Consider the following 17,386-nt stretch of genomic DNA (forward strand, 5'->3'; position numbering starts at 1 on the left):
TCTGTTTCAAGACTCTTGGTTTTTCTTTTTTTCTTTTCCACTCCTAAGCCTTCAGTGCCTTTATCAAGATAATGGACTCTAAATGTTTTGAAAGGTTAATCTTGTGAAATTGTTTATACAGCTGAGTTATAAGATAATTTAAAGCTTTCAAGTTTCATCCTTGACCTCTTCACTAGATCAGCTAGCTCTCTGTTCCTCAACTTTCTGATTACAAAGAAGACAGCTAAAACTGTCCATTAAAAATGTCTTTTTCCCCTCCCTCCCTCCCTCCCTCCCTCCCTCCCTTCCTTCCTTCCTTCCTTCCTTCCTTCCTTCCTTCCTTTCTTCTTTCCTTCCTTCCTTCCTTCCCCCTCCCTCTTCCTCTCCTCTCCTTTTCTCTCCCTCTCCCTCTCCCTCTCCTCTCCTCTCCTCTCCTCTCCTCTCCTCTCCTCTCCTCCTTCACCTCTGACAACTGTCAGTCTGTTCCATGTATGTATGCCTCTATGCCTCTGTTTCTATTTTGTGCATCTGCTTATTTTGTCTATTAGATTTCACATATAAGTGAAATCATGTGGTATTTTTTCTTCTCTGACTGACTTATTTCACTTAGCATAATAATCTCAGGGTCCATCCATGCTGTTGCAAAAGGTAAGATTTCATTTCATGGCACACATAAAGTAATTGCTACAATTCTGTGGCACACCAAAAAATAGGTATAATTTTGATTACCAATCTGACAAATTCTTTACCAATCTGACAAAAAATAGGTATAATTTGATTCATTCACACTGAGTGACTATTGTGTTGGCTATTGTCATTTTTTAAATTTGATAGTCAAAGGGAAAAGAGGTTGGTGCCCCTGACTAAATTCTTGCAGCACACCAATGTGCCATGGCACACAGGTTGAAAATTGCTGATTTAGAAGAAGGATATATGGAGGAAGGGAAAATAGAAAAAAAATTTAAAAATTTTGTGAGGATATTTGTAAAAATTGATGTTTCAACTTTTTACACAAAAAAGTAGAGTTCAGAGTAAGGCACAATATGGCAAATGCTGTAGGGGAGGAAGAAATCATGTGCTGTGCAAGCACAAAGAAGAGAGAAGTTAATTTCAGCTAGGGGAAATCTGTGTGGATGTAACACTTGTCCTGAGTGCTGTTGAGTGCAATAAACTAAAGTGCCATCAGATTGCTTCTGTAGGTCCTACATTGCACTCCAAGTGCTGCTGAGTCAACTCTTCTAACCTGTAGAGGGATCCACAAAAGCATTCATCTTATCCCTAAAAACATTTTTCTTCTTTTCTGTACATGTATCAGAAAAAATTATTTGATTAAATGGCCCAGTGTCCACATACCTGATGTGTTCTTTAAGATGGAGCAGGGAGGATGAGTGCTGTATGTGCAGAGACCATTCAAGAGTGATGAACAATGAGACCAGTTATACAGACAACTGTAATTTCATATAATGTAATGAAAGTACGTGGGTATACTATAAAACACCTCCATTCAGGCTAATATTTCAAGTATTTTTATTTTGTTGTTTTACTTATAAAGATCACTCAGGTTGGTCTAGAGTACCATTCTTTGGAAATCTAGGCTTCTAAATACTGACTTGACTCTGGTTGATTTTGAGTGATGAGCTATCTTACCATAAGGTTTAATTTTCTTTTTCCTTTTTAAATTTATTATTGTTTGATTACAGTTGTCCCCATTCCCCCCCATTACTCTCCCTTGCCCTGCCCACCCCCGCTGCATTCCATCCTCCTCAACATTGTCCTTGTCCATGGGTCCTTTTCACTTGTTACTTGACTTGACCCTTCCCCTAAAATTATTTAATATTGTTTCCTTACAGTATGTTCCATGACTATTATATTGAAAGTGTTGGAGACTATTTAATTTATAAATATAAATGAGTTATAGTTCTCTTAATGTAAATATAAGAAAACTGTATATTTTATAACAAGATATAAATATATACTACATAATATATATGTATTCCAACAAAGCCTAGAAAAACAAAATAGATCTGTTTTATAGATGCTACCTAATATTACTATAACACATGATTTTCCAGATTTATAAATAGCATCACTAGCCTATACCTACTTCTATCTACCTACAAGCCCTGCATAATAAAATCATTTTATGGAATGTAACTTTTCAATTTTTACCTCAGTGTGTTTTTATTGAGATACACATGTCTTAGTATAAATGAGATTTCCAATGATCTATTCTGTATAATTAAGCCCCATACTTACAAAATGTAAAACCATCTTTATATCTCAGCTTAGTACATTATAAAATTGTAAAGTCATCTTTTATAGCGATAAATATTTCATTACCAGGACCATGCATTCTTCTCTTTTCCCACATGTCTCTGGGGCTTTTGCCAGGCATATACCATCAAGACATGACAATTCCCATTTTAGAGTTATTAAAAGATAAAAATATAGGTAAATATTTCCAATACATGTGAGTTTTTTTCCTTTTAAAAACATACTTAAGAATAATTGTTAAGCACACTCTGGTCTATTTAATGTCCTACAATTTAAAGGATATGGGATTATAAGTGATACAGATGTCATGTTTTCATAAGGTCTTTGGTTATAAATACTTCCATACATATTAATATATTTGGCCTTTAAAGCTAAAGTGTGAGGTCCTTTTATTTACCTTGAGCCTGAGCTGCTGATGCCCTCCTCAGTACGTGTCCACAACTCCTAAACTATACTGATGTTAGACACAAATCCTTGAGAAATAATGCAGTATCTTAAATAATGACAACTTCCAGTACTAAACTTTCTGAGTTAACTGATTAGTGTTTTAAAAACCTACTTGAATGAAAATGGTTTGGGATTCATGAAAAATGGCGTGTAGCATTTTTTGAGAATTTTTAGGCAACTCTAAGTACTTTGCATATACTAATTGTTTTAATACTTACAATAACTCTACAAAATAGAAACTTTTTATGCACATTTTATAGATGGAGAAATGAACACAGAGAGATTAAGGACTTTCTCAGAGTCACAGAGCTTGTAGCTTGTGTTTGAACCAAGACACTTTGGCTTCCGGTATAGTCTTTACATTTTACCAAAAAAATTATATATATGAAGAGAGACAAAGGGAGAGAGAATATATGTGTATGTGCTCAAATTCAGTGTTTTCATTTCTTTTTTATCCACCCCTGAGGACATTTTTTCATTGCTGTTTGGAGACAGGAATCGGGTAGGGAGAGAGAAATACTGATGGGAGAGAGAAACATCAGTCATTACGTGCCCTGACCAGGGGATTGAACCCACGGCCTTTCAGTTTACAGACACTGCTCCAACCAGCCGAGCCACACAGGCCAGGGCAGTGTTTTTATTTCTTGATAAGGAAAAGACATTGGGTACAATTTCACAACTTACTATTATAGTTAAATTTTTCACAGAGAAGAATGAATCACTTCACATTTTTTTAAAGTAGGCAAAGAACTGTATTATAAACTTCTGTTTCAAATTTTATTCCTAGGCTTCTTCAGCCTAATTACCTAGAGAGAATGATTTGTGTATAAGCAAAAACTGAAAATAGCTGCAGTGTCCAAGGGGATTTGGCTTAAAAATACTTGAAACCTAGATTTTATGAGATCTACATACACAATCTGAAAAAGCAGTCAATATAAATTAGCAGCTCCCAGTAACTTTTTCAAGTTTATCTTCTTCAGAAATTGATTCATTTCAGTTTGCTTCATTTTTGGAAGCCTCATCAAAATTCCCCACAAGATCTGGGACTTCATCATCCTCATCCTCTTTGGTAGCAAGGGGTGCTTTATCATTCACAGATAGTTTAGGCAGTTCCTCAGCCAGTCTCCTTAAACTAGGCAGACTGTCTGCACCAAGCTGGTTTAAGACGCCAGGTAGCTTTTCTGTCAGCTGCTTTGTCTCAGGATGGCTTGTAATGGTTAAAGTGTTCACTGCCAGAGATGCCTAACACTATTCCTTGGACATACTTACCTTTTCAATACCAGAGATATAGTTTACCCCTAACTCCTTTCAGGAGAATGAAGTTTTTTTGAATTTTTTTTTATCATCTGCTATAGCTATTCTGTGAACCACTTTCTTTCTATGAGCAGTTCCTTCCCACTAATACACACCTGTGCCTGCAGTTTGGTGAGTTTTTCCTGGTTCACAATAATTTATTTTATCTTGTTGCAGGGAGGGAGTGGGCCACATATTGGACTAGGTTTGGTGTTCAGGGGGTTTTGGGTGGATGAGCTAAGAATAAGCACATACACACAGGGATGTAAGATGGCACACTTTTCTTACCCTCTTTCTTTTCCTTTACACTTTCTGAGGAAAGAAAACACCAATATGGGTCATTTTCAACACTTTCTAGTATTTTATAATTTCTTGAAACATGGCCTACTGGCAACTAATTTTTCTTTTCTTTTTTAAAAAGATGATGGTGAGGAGATACTAGAGACTTGAGGAATGGCTAAAAAGTTAAAAAATTCACATTTTCTGTATCCCCAGCTTTATCAGTCACAGTTTGTGAAACACTTTCTTGTATTTGAAATAGAGTGAACTTTTATTTTTGTGAAAAAAGACACAGCTATGCTCAAATCCTTTCAGTGATTGAAGGACTCCATATATGATCTGTGATTCTAGGTCAACCTAAATTTTAGCTTCAACTGTCTGCAGATAAAAATTCATAGAGTTTCATAACCTGATGCTGCCCTAGGATTATCTACACCAGATTTACTAAAGACACAGAATGAGTGAGAATTAAATATCCTTCAAAATAGCAAATTGGAATCTTTAGACTCAAAAGTAATTTCTTTGATGATTTTTACTTAATTACTATTCTTATGTACCTGTTCAAGAAATGATGAGCTATCTCTGTCTTTAGGACAATTAATTTTAGGCTTTTTGCATACTAGAAGGTAAATAAGGAAAACAAAATAGAATAGCAACCTGATCATAATGTCTTTACTACTTTTTTGATGCAAAATAGAGAGGTAACTTCACATGGTCATTTGAAATTTTCTGTCTGGAGAAGCATTAAATAGAAAGTTCTGATATACATACAGCAATGTGCTGATTAACTGACAATATAAAGCCCTGATTTGCTGATTTTGGCTAGTTTTTGTGATGTGATACTCTCACTATGGGCTGGTTTCAAGCTACGAATAGTTTTAACAACTGGTTCCCAAAATTCCTGAAAGTTTAGTAATCACTTCTCACATCCAACTAAATGCATTATTCTATGACTTAGTTACTGAGCCCCAATGACAGTGACTGCAGGAAATTGGTTGTATTATGGCCACAGTGCTTCACCCTCATGTATCCACACCCTTCACCATGTAACCTTGTAGTGTCTTCTCACTGATAATTGGGGACCCAGCCAAGTGACTTTCTTTGACCAGTAGGCTATTAGCAGACATGACAAAAGTGAAAGCCTGAAAAAGACCTTAATATTTTCCCCTTTCTCTTGGATTTTTGCCATTGCCATTAGAACATATTCAAGCTAGCAGAGCCTAATTGTTATTGTCATTGCAACAGATACCATCCTAAATCATTTAACAGTCAGCCAGTCCCACGACATGTGAGTGAGCCCAGTCAAGATCAGAAGTGTGTTTACCTGACTTACTGCTGAGTACAGATACCTGTGTAAGCTCAGCCTAAGTAAGTGGCGCCACAGGGAAATGTGAAATAAATACATTTTTAAAAATGTGTTCATTGAGGTTTTGTGGTTATTTGTTATGTAGGATTATTTTGTCAATAGATGACTAATACAATGATACTATTATTTGTCAAGCTTTAATTATGACAAGAATTTACACAAGAGGCAGTGTGCTTTGTGAAAGGAGATCAATGAAATTTAGGTTTGAATTTAAGATTTACCACTTATAGATGGATTGCCCTAAGAAATTTATTTAACATCTCTCTGCCTAAGTTTTCTGATTTTAAAATTGTGGATAACTAGCTTTGCTGGATTATTGTGAACATTAAATATATAAATGTTTATATATATAACATATTAATATATTTATATGCTATAATTATATTCATACATGTATGTATATCTGTTTACATCTGCACCTATAAATACAGATGGGTTTACAAAGTAGAAGTTGTGACTTTGGTATAAAAAGCAGAATGCGAAAGTTAAAACAACTTATGCTGATACCATTGGAAAATAGAGGTTTATTTTCTTTATGATAAATTTTTATAAAATGATTAAGGATTAAGGGCACATATCTAGAATCTGACTGTCTGGGGTTGATTCCTAGCTCCACCATTTTAACATTGGAAAGCACTTAGAATTATAATTTTTTTACTTACACCATACATTATAAGAATTATCCATACTAGAATTTAATAAATGTAATAAAGCACATGGCATACAATAAGTATTCATTAAATGGTAAGTATCATGTAGTATAGCTATTTGTTTACCAAGGAAAAATGAGGTTGATATTCTGATAGAATTAGTTATGATAATTTATTTTTTAATATTAGCACAGATTATTTGGGAGGGGAGCAGAGTGGCCAAGCCAGGTTAAGGCAGTGTTTGTAGGAGTTCCTCTAATCTCCAGAAAACAGGCCTATCAAATCGTTACACCAACAGTTTCTCTGAAGAAATTTTCAACTTCGAACCCATAACCATAAATTTAGGGGATGTTTTTAAATTGCTCTCAGTCACATGATGTTCTTGACATCTTTGCTAGCATATTCATGCAAGCTAGCTTTCCTGCTAAGGGAAAAACTGAGGTGCTTGAGGAATGCCCTTGTTAACACTCTGGTTTATGAATCAGGATAAAGCTTCTTAGATTAAGGTAAAAAAAATCAGAAAGCAAGTCAGAAAGAAAAAAGATTTAAGGAGATAAAAGGCAATCAAAATCAGTGCCAAGAGGTTAACATGGAGTAGAATCTGCCACAGAATAGAAAGAGTGGTAGAAATACTTTACAGTTCATTGTGAATTTGTACATTGTGAAGAAGACTGCACATTCCTTGCTTCACAGACCATGGGCAGGCGGGGTGGGGGCATGGTCTATAACAGGTGTTAGGAATCTAGTTACCACTTCTTGAAGGAAGAGAAAAATATGGAAGTATGTAGCTACTTAATGAGATGTGGAGTGTGGTAGGAATATATAGGCCTGAAATGGAATTGTCATTTGGAATGTTTCCTCCCTTCCTGCAATAAGCACCTAGGATACATCAACAAGCTTGCCAAGATAAGTAAAGCTTACCAACCTTCCTCCTCAGAGACATTTATATAGGAGGGCTGAGGGAGCCAGAAGAAACCTGGAACACAGTTTTAGTGACTGGGAGGTTTTAGGAGGAAAAGTGGAAGACTAAGGGGAACACAGGTGGATTTAGATCCCAAGTAGGAAGTTGTGACTTTGGCACAAAAAGCAGGTCCAGAGTTCAAAATTGCTTATGTTGATGCTCTTAGAAAATAAGATTTTCTTTTCTTTTTTAAATATTTTATTTATTTTTTAGACAGAGGGGAAGAGAAGGAGAAAGAGAGGAAGAGAAATATCAGTGTGTAGTTGCCTCTCGAGTGCCCCATACTGGGGACCTGGCCCACAACTCAGGCATGTGCCCTGACTGGAAATTGAACTGGTGACCCTTTGGTTCACAGACCATGCTCAATCCACTGAGCCACACTAGCCAGGGAAGGTTTTATTTTCTGTATGATGATTACTCTACAATGATAGGTTCCTGAAAAGGCAGGGGATAGTAGGCAGTGAAAGACCAGGAAGAGAATGTATGAAAATGCTTTAATCTGACTAAGAAAGATCAAATTTGAGAAAGAAAATACAAAGAAATTGCTACAAAATCAGATACTTTGGAAAACATTGAACAATACAATCATATTGTATGTCCAATAATTCTTGAGAGAAAGTAGCAGAAATAAGAATTAGAAACAAGGGTAGTCCATCATGTAGCAGACTTCCTGTGATCATAGGTGCTCAATAAATGTATATAGATTGGATAAATGTATATACAGAGCTACAGAAAACTTTTTAAATAATGCCTATTTTTTAAAGGCCTATAAAAAGTAAATCAAAAATTTTAACCAAGCAAGGAAAAACAGTCTCATAAATACCAAGATTTGGTGAGATTTACTCTATGACTAGAAAATGGAAATTGTGAGGAGAACAATCTGCCCTGGGGCATGAAGGTTCCTGCACTTTCTGACTCGGTGTGCTAAGAATGCAAGACACTGACTACATTTGGCCCAGGCCATTACTCAGTGTTGTGTTTTCAGTGAGCAACCCTGAGGAATGAGATGACGCCTTTCCCCAAAGACCAGGTTTACTTTCGGCCTGTTATAAAAGTTGTAAATTCCTCAAGCTCAGTGTTCTCCTTAAATGTAGTCCACAGTTTATGAAGGCATTCATTTAGGCCTACCTGTATTATTTCAATGGGACTCGAAAGGGCATGGGGAGCCAAAGCAAACCAACAGGAAGTTCTGGCTACTGCTTTGTCATGAGTAATAAAGTTCTTTTTTTTCCATTTCAGGAATCTCGCCTTTTCTGCCAGCATCTATGAAACAGTAACAAATTGGCTTATTTAACAGGGTAAAATCTAATACCTTTTGTATACTCTTTGACAGTAATAGAAGGATATATCTTGTTCATAAGAAACATCTCTAATAGTAGAATGGAACAGTGTATGTTAAAACAAAGCTACTGAACTAGTAGCTTCAGTATATGCAAGTAATTTTGTTCAATCCATGTTCTCAAAGCTATCAATGAATTAAGTGGAATTGGGTTCTTTCAGATATTATTTGTGCCCCTTTTCTTTATGAATTCTACTAAAACTCTGTCTTTAGTGATTTATATTTTTCAGTGGAGTCTTGCTAAACTCTATAGCGTTGCCTATTCTGTTTGGGTAAAAGTGAATTTTAACATCTAGGTCTTGATTCTGTAGTCTTTAATCAACCTCTTAAAAATTACAATGCCATTAGCCACTCATTTATAATAAAATTTAATTCATATGACTTAAATTATGGTATTAACAAAGATGTTCACAATATAATAAATGAAAAAGCTTACAAAATTATATATACCATTAACTTCCAAATTATAAATCTCTCTATTTATTGGTGTAGTTATAATATAGTTTGGGGTTATACATACCAAAATGTTTATAGGGGTAGGATTAAGCATGAGTTTAACCTTGTTTGTATTTTTCATATTTCTACAATCCACATGTGTTACTTTTATGATCATGAAAGTTCTTTAAAATAATAATCCATACTTACAACTCACTTGTAATTACTGTGCAGGACATAAAGCATGTAAAATAAAAGGAATCATCTAGATTTATATTTCTATACTTATTTTATCTTATATTTATGATTTATATATCTAGATTTTTAGTGTATGTATTTTATAAATAACTGCAAATGTCCTTTAAGAGATAGGACAATTGAAATTTTTACTTTTTTTATTCCAAATCTAAACATTTAAAAATGAAAGCCCAGGGGGAAAAGAAAGCATGGATAGACAATAAAAGACCAAACAGAAATTTCTCATTGTGAGAAAATGAGTAGAGGAGTAAGCACTGTTAATAGATCAAATTCTGTCCTCCCAACCTCATTTATGTCATGAAGTCCTAACCCCCAGTACTTCAGAATGTGACCTTATTTTAAAAAGGGTCTTTGTAGATGTAGTCAGGTTAAGATTGGGTCATTAGAATGAGCCCTAATTCATTGTGACTGGTGTTCTTTTAAAAAGTGACAAGTTTGGACACAGAAATAGGCATGGATGCAGAGTGAATACCATGTGAACATGGTTTATAATGTGTAGTTAGGACTCACCGAGATAAGGGTGGTTAGGTACAAATAGAATCAGGCAAGCAAAAATTAAGTTTACTTAATTTTTAACAGTCATGGAAAGAGTGTTTCAAACAATAGGTCATGATAAAAAGCCTCAAATGATGGGGGATCATAGAGAGGCAGAGTAGGGAAAAGATCCAGTCAGTTTCTTCAGAGATAGAGTTTAAATGTTACCTCCACCACTTACTAACTGTATCAGCTATGAAAGTCATGTCACCTCAATAAATCTCATTTTTCTCATCTACAATAAGTGGGCAATATGTGTCTTTCTTAACTTCAGTTTTAAATTATGAGCAACCAAATGTAAATACCCTTGTGTACACATACACATATACATAAAAGACTTAGCAAGAATAGGTGTTCAGTAAGTGAAAGCTGTTACTACTGGTTATAATATAGCGAAGGAAGGGGATTAGACGGCTAGGAAAAAAGAAATAGAAAAAATAAATGAATATTTACTATGTACTAGGTACTGTTCTCAGAACTTAAAGGTATTAACTTAATACTGACAGCAATACTATGAAGCAGATACTATTTTGATTCCCATTTTACAAAAGAGAAAACAGACACAAAGCAGTTATTTGATCAAATCCACACAGATGAGTGCAAGAGCAGGATTTAAAGGTTTTCAATACTATGCTATACTTTTATCTTTTTTCTTTTTGAATTTTTAAAAATTTTATTGTTGTTTAAGTACAGTTGTCTGTGTTTACCCCCCACAACCCCCCCCACCCCAGCCATCCCCACCTCCCTCCCCTGATTCCACCACCCCTAGGTTTTGTTCATGTGTCTTTGTAGTTGTTCCTGAAGACCCTTCCCACCTTCCCCTAATTATCTCCCCGTACCTCCCCTCTGGTTACTGTCAGATGGTTCTTAATTTCAGTGTCTCTGGTTGTATTTTGCTTGTTTGTTTGTTTTGTTGATTAGGTTCCACTTATAGGTGGGATCATATGGTATTTGTCTTTCACCACCTGGCTTATTTCATTTAGCATAATGCTCTCCAGTTCCAACCATGCTGTCTCAAAGGGTAGGAGCTCCTTCTTTCTGCTGCATAGTATTCCATCATGTAAATGTGCCACAGTTTTTTTGTCCATTCATTTACTTATGGGCACTTAGGTTGCTTCCACCACTTGGCTATTGTGAATTGTGCTGCTATAAACATTGGGGTGCATAGGTTCTTTTGAATTGGTGTTTCAAAGTTCTTAGGGCATAATCCCAGTAGTGGAATTTCTGGGTCAAAAGGCAGTTCCATTTTTAGTTTTCTGAGGAAATTCCATAGTGTTTTTCACAGTAGCTGCACCAGTTTGCATTCCCAACAGTGTAGTAGGGTTCCCTTTTCTCTACATCCTCTCCAACATTTGCTGTTTGTTGATTTGGTTATGATGGCCATTCTGACTGGTGTGAAGTGGTTGGTATCTCACTGTGGCTTTAATTTGCATCTCTTTGATGGCTAGTGATGCTGAGCATCCTTTCATATGTCTCTGGACCCTCTGTATGTCCTCCTTGGAGAAGTATCTGTTCAAGTCCTTTGCCCATTTTTAATTGGGTTGTTTGTCTTCCTGGAGTGAAGTTGTGTGAGTTCTTTATATATTTTGGAGATGAAACCCTTGTCTGAGGTATCACTGGCAAATATGTTTTCCCATACATTTGGTTCTTTTTTCATTTTAGTGCTATTTTCTTTATCCATGCAGAATTTTTATATTTTGGTGAGGTCCCACTTGTTTATTCTTTCCTTTATGTTCCCTGCTCTAGGGGACATATCAGTGAAAATACTGCTGCATGGCATGGGATATCTGAGATTTTCCTGCCTATGTTCTCCTCTAGGACTTTCATGGTGTCACAACTTATATTTAAGTCTTTTATCCACCTTGAATTTATTTTTGTGTATGGTGTAAGTTGGTGATCAAGTTTCATTTTTTGCAAGTAGCTGTCCAGATGTCCCAGCACCATTTGTTGAAGAGGCTATTTTTACTCCATTTTATGCTTCTGCCCCCTTTGTTGAATATTAATTGACCATAGAGACTTGGGTTTATTTTTGGGCTCTCTGATCTGTTCCATTGGTCTATGTGTCTGTTCTTATGCCAGTATCAGGCTGTTTTGATTACAGTGCACTTGTAATAAGTTTGATATCAGGTATTGTGGTGCCTCCTACTTTGTTCTTCTTTCTCAAAATTGCTGCAGCTATTCAAGGTAGCTTATGGTTCCATATAAATTTTTGAAATGTTCTATATCTATGAATATGTCATTGGTACTTTAATAGGTATTGCATTGAATCTATAATTGCTTTGGGTAGTATGGACATTTTGATGATGTTAATTCTTCTAATCCATGAACATGGTACATGCTTTCATTTGTTTGTGTCTTCCTTAACTTCTTTCTTCAGTGTTGTATAGTTTTCTGAGTACAGGTTTTTTACCTTCCTGGTTAGGTTTATTCCTAGGTACTTTATTTTTCTTTTTGCTATATTAAATGGGATTTTTTTTCCTGATTTCTATTTCTGATATTTCATTGTTGGTGTAAAAAAATGCCTTTAATTTCTGAATATTTACTTTGTATCCTTCTGTTTTGCCAAATTCACTTATTAGGTCAAGTAGTTTTTTGGTAGAATCTATAGGATTTTCTCTGAACATTATCATGTCATCTGCAAACAATGACAGTTTTGCTTCCTCCTTTCCATTTTTGATGCCTTTTATTTCTTTTTCTGTCTGATTGCTGTGGCTAGGACTGCCAATACTATATTGAATAGGAGTGATGAAAGCAGACATCCTTGTCTTGTTCCTTGTCTTAGTGGGAAAGCTTTTAGTTTTTGCCGGTTGAATATGATGTTGGCTGTAGGTTTCTTGTATATGGCCTTTATTATGTTGAGGAATACTCCCTCTATTCCCATTTTGCTGAGAGTTTTTAGCATAATGGGTGCTACACCTTATTAAATGCTTTTTCCATGTCTATTGATATGATCATGTGATTTTTGTTTTTCCTTTTGTTTATGTGATGTATTGCATTTATTGATTTGCAAATGTTGTACCATCCTTCATTCCTGGGATAAATCCCACTTGATCATGGTGTATGATCTTTTTAATGTATTGCTGAATGCAGTTTGCCAATATTTTGTTGAGGATTTTAGTGTCTGTGTTCATCAGCAATATTGACCTGTAGTTTTCTTTCTCTTATGTCTATATCTGGTTTTGGGATTAGGATGATGCTGCCTTCATAAGAACAATTTGGAAGTCTTCCATTTTCTTGGATTTTTTGGAATAATCTGTGAAGGATAGGTGTTAGCTCTTCCTTCAAAGCTTTGTAAAATTCTCCTGTGAAACCCTGCAGTCCAGGGCTTTTGTGTGTTGGGAGTTTTTTTGATTACTGCTTTGATTTTGTCAGCTGTTATTGGTCTGTTCAGGCTTTCTGCTTCTTCATCTTATTTAGAATCACAGGTGTGTTTTCAGACAGTTATTTAGTCTGTGACAGTGAATCTGTATTCCTTTTTAGTGATTATAGAATTTCTAAACAATGAGTTGTTTCAGTTAAGGCAAATCTGGAAAATAATTTTCTATCAGGCAGCATCTTCTATATGGAATGTTCTTGGTCAGGAAAATATTTGTAATAAACATGTTTGCCTTCTTAGTGATTGATTGATTAAAATGCAGAATTTGCTTTTGGACTCCAGAGCAAGATAATGGGATTGTGTGTCCTCTTTGGGGCTGGACAAAAGTAGGTTTATAATTGTTCATATGGAAAATAATACAATATTTAATAAATAATAATATGAGAGTAAATTCCGTGTTTCACATACTCACAACCCTAAACCTACTTTTGATCCACCTCTGAACTGAGTTACTTGATAGTAGGCCTGAGAAATTTAATGGAGTTTTATTTTTTGACATTTTAGCCAACAAAGACATTTAAACATTTTTGGGTGGCAGATTGTTGCAGTAGTTTATATCAGCTCCCAAGAGTTGATTATTAAATTTTCAGAAATTTGGTAAGCTGGTTGCTAAATACAGCTTTTATTAAAAATTAAAATGTATATCAAATCATCTATTGAAGGATATTTCTGTTGTTTCCATTGTCTTGCCCACTGTGAATAATGCTACAATGAACATAGGGTTGCATATATCTTTGTGAATAAATGTTTTCAAAACGTCATGCTAAGCGAAACAAGTCAGACAGAAAAAGTCAAGAACCATATGATTTCACTCTTATGTAGGGTATAAAACTGAAAGCAACAAATAAACAAAGCAATAAACAAAAACCCATATGTGCAGACAACAGTATGGCGGTTACCAGAGGAAAGGAGAGTGAGAGGTAGAGGATAAAAGATAAAGGGAGTCAAATAGATGGTGACATGAGAAGATCTGACTTTGGGTGGTGGGCACATAATGCAATATACTGATGATGTACCAGAGCATTGTACACCTGAAACCTATATAATTTTATTAACCAGTGTCACCCCAATAAATTTAATTAACAAAAATTAAATTATATAAAAATACAAATAATGTATAAACAAAGGTTATAAATAACCAAAACACATTATTTTGCTACATTTTTACTATTATCTCTGTTCTTAAAATAACTGACATTTATTTTATTTGTATAGAGGAAAAATGAAAGAACAGTATGCTGTTGCGCATGTCTTCTGAACTTTGTGTTCAGTGACCTCGATTTGATAGTTGAAATTGGTCAAAGTGAGAGTATTTATTCCACAGATATCAGCTAACTAAGGCTACAAATCAGGGATCCCTCTGTTCCCTCCCAGCTGACTGTTAAACTTTCATTAGCACATTACTACAAAGCTAACAGATAGACTCTACTTCAATGCTCACACTTACCTTAGTGTTATCACTTGAACTGCTATATGTAGGATTTCAGAAATACAGTTAAAATGTAATTGGCCATAGTTGGTATTATTAGAGATATATGTTGCTTAGAGAAGCCTTCTGTGCCATTTCAGAGATCTCAGATCATTAAAGCACCCATTTTATTTTCCTTCCAATCCAGAGTGATAATGTTTCCTCTTGTTTGAAGAAACTAATCATCAACTTCAGTTGTTGATTTCCTGAAACTTTTGTTATTTCAACTGTTTGAAATTTTAATTATATCTTTATATTAATTCATAAAAATCATTTTTATTCACTGAGCTTATTTCTTTTCAACTCAACTATTTTCTAGCCTGTCCCCACCAGAGCCTATGTGCAAGGTGACACATTGAAAAAGGGATAACGATGGTGAAAAGTCTCTTTAGAAACCAAAGTGAGGCTTAAACTTTGCAATAGGGAGAGTACAAGAAGGAGTCAAAAGGAAGAAGAGGCATTGTTGTCTAATGGCTCAGGGCAGAGGCTCTAAAATCAAACTGTTAGGATTCCAATTCCAGCTCTGTCAATTTCTACGGTGAGACTTTGAGCAAGTTACACATAGCTTCTCTGTGCCTTAGTTTCCATCTCTATAAAATGGGGATAATAATTGGATGCATTCCATATAGTTGTTGTGCAATAATAAATGTAATGAATGTAGTAATGCAGAAAATTACCTGGCATATGATAGGTATAATGTCAATACTTGGAACTATTTTCTCTTTATACAAAGGATGAGTTTTCTAATCCCAAAACAAAAGGAAGTTGTGTCTCTCATTTCTTACACACTTTTTTTTAAGAACAGGATTTTTTTTTAGTTTTTTTAAATTATAGTTCTTTATTTTTAGAGAGAGGGGAAGGGAGGGAGAAAGAGAGGGAGAGAAACATCAATGTGTGGTTGCCTCTCACATGGCCCCCATTGGGGACCTGGTCCACAACCCAGGCATGTGCCCTGACTGGGAATAGAACCAACGACCCCTTGATTTGCAGCCCACATTCAATCCACTGAGCTACACCAGCCAGGGCTCTTACACACTTTTAGTCAAGACTCTGTTTAGTTAATATCAAAGGTAGCTCATATATTCATTCTATGGAAAAATTTAAACTTTGCCCCAAAGTACTCTCAATTTTTAATTATGCACCCATTACATGAGCCATTACAGTTGGAAAATAAACAAGCATAATGGAACTGGAAAATTTATTAATCTATCTGAATGGGCTGCATACAAAACAACCTACTTGGATAAATGACCTACTTGGATCATTTAAGAGAACCAACTAAATGACATCCTATGGGAGCAGGAGCAGGTGGTCATTTGGCCATATGCAGACAAAGCCCTTAGGATGACCCAGTTGGGATCAAAGCCCAAAAGAGAGAGTTGACTTCTCTTAAAGTGTATAATGTTAATATTTTTAAATATGGTTTAAGAACTGTGAATCTTTATTTAATAGTTATTGTATAATTAAATATACAGGATCTCAATGGAGTTGTCCTTATTTTTTTCACATTTCTCTATTATCTAGTGACTCAGAAGTAATTATGGGTGAGAAAATTTAATTTGAGGTTTTAGATGTAACCAAAGTTTAAAAACATTACACACACCCACACACACATTGCAAAGGACAGTTAGGTGGTGTTTTTATGAAATACTAATGACAATGGCAATGTACTATTTACTTTTGTTCTAGGCTATTAAGAAATGCATTGGCTGCAACAAATAAAGTTTGTTTTTATTTTCTTATTTAGAGATTATGATTATTAGTATGGCTTGAGTATATCTAGCTTCCTGGGTAATATGTTTCCATAGGAGGAAAATTACAGACACTTGTTTACTAAGTTGTACTAAACATGAATTTCATACATTGTTATTTCAATTGCATAGCAATCACCTGACCAAGTTTAGGTATAAAAATAATAGGGCAACTGATTATCATTATTGGTTTGTAATAATTACCCAAGATTTTTATTCCAACATCAACTCTCACCTTTTTGTGCTAAGGAGCAAAAATACCTTGGATAATGAAAACTATAGGTAAGAAAAAACACACAATTATTTTGGGGCTGAATTTATAGGTATAGCTGGTATGACTCATGGATAACTTAGGGAAGTCTTTAGTTATATTATTTATACAGAGTCTCTTCTCTTCCACTAGGTGTTTGGTAGATACAATCATAATTAAAAAATTATGTACTTTGTTTCACCTGTAGGGTTATCTTTAATTATCATAATTATTTCTTTATTTATAAACAACTATTTCTTTATTTGTTATCAAGTAGGCATTTGAATGTAGGGAGAAAATATTTTTTTAATGTGAATAAGGTATAGTATATGGTAAAGGCCCTGAAAAAAGAGTTAACTATCAATTCAGTGTCATTATTAGAATGTTATTTTAGTTGACTTAACAGCTTTCTTGTGAGTTGAAGCTAAATGTTTGTTTTAGAAATGCAGCCTGGGATGCGTGCATGCACTGTGTATGTGCACACACATGAGTACTCTGAGTGGTGTCTTGCAGGAACCCCATGATTTTGTCATTGTTTTGTGAAAGATTGACTATATTTACATATGATATCAGGGACTGCTGATTTTCTAGGAGCAGACACTCTATGGTACCTCAGACTCTAGGAACAAGCACAATCCTATTTATGCCCCCTTCTTATTGCCTCTGGCTTTTTTTTTTTTTACCTTCCTTCCTTTTTCTCTGTCTACAGACTTTCTTCTGCTCCAT

The 17,386-nt window shown here is 35.0% G+C and overlaps 1 pseudogene; it reads right to left on the reverse strand.

The window, feature by feature from the left end:
- Positions 1–3,693: 3,693 nt before the first annotated feature.
- Positions 3,694–17,386, reverse strand: part of LOC123821186 — a 28,110-nt pseudogene continuing 14,417 nt past the window's right edge.

This window comes from Phyllostomus hastatus, unplaced genomic scaffold (genome assembly GCF_019186645.2).
Source record: "Phyllostomus hastatus isolate PE091 unplaced genomic scaffold, TTU_PhHast_1.1 phas_contig_38, whole genome shotgun sequence".
Classification (NCBI taxonomy): Eukaryota; Metazoa; Chordata; class Mammalia; order Chiroptera; family Phyllostomidae; genus Phyllostomus; species Phyllostomus hastatus.